The following is a 4,484-nucleotide window of genomic DNA, read 5'->3' as shown; positions in this document are numbered from 1 at the left end:
GGAGAAAACAGTGCAACAATGAATGAATGAAAACCCAAAATCTCTGTAAATGTTCATTAAAACTAATAAAATTTAATTTAAAAAAAAAAAGCAGTGATCAAGACAATATGACTCAGCAATTGGGAATGCTGTTAATTGCCACCGAGTTGCCTACGGCTTATAGTGACCCTATATACAATAGCCCTCCTCTATCCTGTGCCAATCTTTTTGTCTCTGATACACCTACCCCCATTACCTCAGTCACTGAATCAATCCATCTCAAGGTTCTTCCTCTCCTGCACTGTTCCTACGCACTCCTAAGCATGACATCCCCCTCACACTCCCAGCATAAAATCTCTCTCCAAGAACTGGTCCCTTCTTGCAACATGTCCAAAGTATGTCAGTTGAAGCTTCAGAATCCTTGCCTCCAATCCTTTTCTCACTGTCTCTAAGATGGACCTCTTTGCCTTCCTAGTAGTCCATGGTACATTCAATACACTTCTCCAGTACCATAGCTCAAAGGCATCAATTTTCCTTCTATCCTCCCTAGTCACTGTCTAGCTTTCTGATGCATACCAAGTAACTGCAAAGACTATGGCCTGAATCAGGTGCACCTTAGTCTCCAGACTGACATTGTTTCTCTTCAATAATTTGGGACTATCCCTAAATAAGTGAGGACATACCAAAATCTAAATCTAGTGACATGTACACAACATCATCTTAAATACTAATACATGGTCTAGCAGACCTTTTGGTAAATTCTCAACCTTAGCGAGATTATAATGAGAGGTGGTAAAATATCTGTGAACAGACTTCTGTGTTAGTAAATTGAGCCATATGGGAGGATGTTTGGGATTTGGAAGAGAAGAATTCACCCTAAAAAGCCACCTCGACCACTCTCTGTTTGTTCTTCTCACATACTTTGGGCTTGTTGTTAGGACAGGCTATTCCTCTGAAAGGGAAATCTTCCTTGGAAAGGTGGAAGAAGAGCATTAATGAGACGGACTGACACAGTGACTGCAGCAATGGCCTCACGTGTGTCAGAGATGACGAGGATGGCACAGGACAGCACAAGCTTCAGACTGATTGTTCGTAAGGTCGCTATGAGCCCAACCCAACTCAGTAATCCCTAACAACATCAGCAACAAACACTCTTTGGTGATGCCAAGAATCCTTTGGAGAGAGCTTATTTCAAGGCTTAGGGACTATCTCTAAAAAACATTTTATATTGATTAACTGGGAGAAATGATATTTTATACTTTTATACTCTGACCACTCACTTCTTCCTACTGACGGAAGCAGGCAGCACAGTTCCTCAAAGCAGGGTTAAGAGAAGAAAAAAGAGAAAAAGCAAAGGTACTGGGGACTCAGGTGTGAAGAAGTGTCTTCTTAAGAGGGAGAAATCACCAGAATAGTTGTCCTTCACTTCCTGAATTTTTCACCATTTAACTGGGAGATGTAACTAAACCCACAACACTACTTTAATCTTACGACAAACACATCTCTTCATTTTTATACAACTGTTTATTCTAAAGGTTTGTAACAAAGGGAAGAGAATGTATGGAATTAAATAATTAGGGCTTTCCTACTTGTTTGATCCCACTTATTCCTGCTTCATGGGACCCAGGGAGGTCAGTCACCCTCTCTGAGCTTTGATATTTCCTGTCAATAAAGTTGCACCATAAACTCATCAAGTGCTTGTGAAATCCTACTGAGAGCCCTGGAGGGAAATGCTTTATAAATTACACAAATAAAAGCATGAGTGCTACAAAGTCTCCTCACTCAGTGTCAGTGGAGTTTAATTTTGCCAAAACAAACAAAAATTTAAAATGTTGTAGTTTTACAATCTGTTTCTTTAGATTTTGAAGGTGCTTCTAGCATGTTCAGAAAATGATTTATTCAACATTTCGGGGGGGTGGTGGAAAATCCATTGAAACTTCTTGTAGATTTAAGCTCAAGACATGTAAATGGTAAAGAGTACTAGTAAAAATACTCGACTTAAAAGAGAAAAGTTTTTCTTTGAAGATTTTTCCAAAGATTTATTACTCTCAGAAAATCAGGAGAGACAGACAGGAAGGACAGCATTCTTTTCTGAGGTGACTGATGTGTTTGAGAACTTGAGAGCCAGAGTATCTGTCCCTCCTCTGTTCTTTCCTGTCCCTCATCTGTCCTAAGCTCTTGGCAATTAACATTTGCTGCCCGTGGCCTCACCTGCCCCATTGTTTAACTCCTGATCTGTGTCACACTTTTGTCTGCATCAGCACTAGTAGGTCCTCAGGTGAGGAGCCATGCTGGACAGACACTTGTGTGTCTGCTAGTTCAACAATAAATATTTGTTAAATGAGGAAGTTAGGTCAGGCTGCTCAGTACTGAAATCATTTAAATGTGCACCATGTTCCACATTTCTAAATCATACCATACAGATGCAAAGGTGGAGTGAGGAACAGTTTAGCATATATGAATCTATATTGGCTTGGGTGAGAAGTCCCTTGCCAGTAGATGACACAGACTCTATTTTAATCAGAGTAAGCAGAATTAGGATTGAAACAGTAAATTAAAGATTGACATAAAAGAAGGCAAAGGTTGATTCTTGGATTTGAAAATAGCAAACAGCAGGAGTTATTTCTCAGAAGAGGACCTCAAGAGAAAGTGGGGTGGGGAGAGAGACGGAGGAGAGAGAGAGGAGGGAGAGTGAAAGGGGGAGAGGAGGGAGAGAGAACCCATGTGTCAGCATGTGTGTTAAGAGTGTTTGCAATTTAACCCTCACAGACTTCGGGAAAACAGGAGCTAAAACCTACCCATCAAGTCACCTGAAGGCTTAATTCTTTACATTTAGAGTGTTCTTCTTCAGTTTTGTGAACTACAATGAAATACAAACTCCGTCTGAGTTGTTGTTGTCCTATTCTGTGCCATCCTCACAATCTCTGACACACTCCAGCCCATTCCTGCAGTCACTGTGTCAGTCTAGCTGGTTGAGTCTTCCTCTCCTTTACCATTCCCCCACACCCACCTTTCCAGGCACAATGTCCTTCTCCAAGGAACCAGAAAGGTTATTCCTTGGAGATGAATATACAAGCCCAAGGTATGCAAAGTGGAATTTGACCCTCAAACCTTCTCCAGGACATATCTGTCTGTTCCTTTGGCAATCCGTGGGATACCTGCACTCTTCTCCAATACTATCATTCATAGGCATCAATTTTTCTAAGTAGCATAGCAAGTGATTGAAATGATCATAGCCTGAATCATGCACTCCTTGGTCCTCAAACAACACTGCTCATCAGTAATTTACAGAGTTCCCTGATTGCAGACTTCCCCAGTGAAATGTATCTCCTAATTTCCTGACTGCTGGTACCAAGGATATTGATTCTGGATCTAAGTAAGATGTAGCTGTTGGCAGTTTTAACCTTTTCTCCATGCACGTATTATGACATTGCCTGGTGAGAATTATGGTTTTCTTCTTCTTCTTTTTTTTTTTTTAAGGATAAGCTACTTGAGGTTTATTTAAAAAGTGTAAAGATACATTTATTGGGCCTTATTTTTTTAAACTCCTCCTTAGCTTTCTTTTCCACTCAGATTTTTGCTTGCTTTCTTCTGAAGGTCTGACCTGATTTTATTAATATCTGTTCTTTGCTACGAAGAGACAAAGACAACATTCCCCAGAACTAGAGGGAGGGTTCCTCAGAAGACTGTCATGGATCCTATTCAAGGCTGATCTCAGGAAAGCCAAACGACTCTGCTTCTATCAGCTCATGCTGTCGTGGAGCAGAGTAATTGGTGTCCTTCCTGGAGCTCTTCCTTCATCTCCTTGAACTGAGCCAACTGGCAGGCCTCATCCAGGCCCAGCCAGCGGTAGGCTTGGTGCTCATGGCAGAGGCCAATCTCCACATCATAGTCTTTCACCTCTGCTAGCCAGCAGATGACTGTTTTCCACTTCTGCCTGGCCACATAATTGAGCTCCCTTCTGAATCCCTCAATGATGGTCAGCTGGCCTGCTTCTATTCCCGCTCCCTCCCAGGTCTCCCTCAGGGCTATTTCCAAGTCATTCCCTCCTGGGTCCACATGGCCTCTGGGAGGAGTTCAATGATGAATGCCATCTGATGCCTGCAGCAGTAGGAACTCAAATCGAATTGCTGTCTACCTTGGGAATAAGGCATGTTCGGAAGATGATCAAGCCACATGCTCTCAAAGCCATGGACTGTCTGAGGACCAAAGCAGCAAGAGGAAGGTGCTAGAATTCCCGTTTTCTTGACATTGAGGTGTAACCCATACTGAAAACTGCAGTATTTGATCTTTTCCGGTAAGTATTTCAAGTCCTCCTCACCTTCAGCAAGTAAGGTTCTATCATCTGCATACCAAAAGTTACTGATGGGTCTCCCTTCAATCCTTCTTCATAGAGTCCAGCTTCTCAAATAATTTACTCAGCATACAGAATGAGTGGGTATGGTGCAAGGATACAACCTAAAGCACAACCATGTAATGTTTCCTTTAAGGTGCTTCTGATATAG

The 4,484-nt window shown here is 41.8% G+C and overlaps 1 pseudogene; it reads right to left on the bottom strand.

The window, feature by feature from the left end:
* Nucleotides 1–3,726: 3,726 nt before the first annotated feature.
* On the bottom strand, nucleotides 3,727–4,171 carry LOC102865922 (annotated as a pseudogene).
* Between the last annotated feature and the right edge of the window lie 313 nt (nucleotides 4,172–4,484).

Source organism: Elephantulus edwardii, unplaced genomic scaffold (genome assembly GCF_000299155.1).
Source record: "Elephantulus edwardii isolate Elephantulus edwardi_28Jun2011 unplaced genomic scaffold, EleEdw1.0 scaffold00491, whole genome shotgun sequence".
Taxonomy (NCBI): domain Eukaryota; kingdom Metazoa; phylum Chordata; class Mammalia; order Macroscelidea; family Macroscelididae; genus Elephantulus; species Elephantulus edwardii.
Note: the sequence above shows the minus strand (reverse complement) of the source record. Positions and strands in the feature narration are given on the sequence as shown.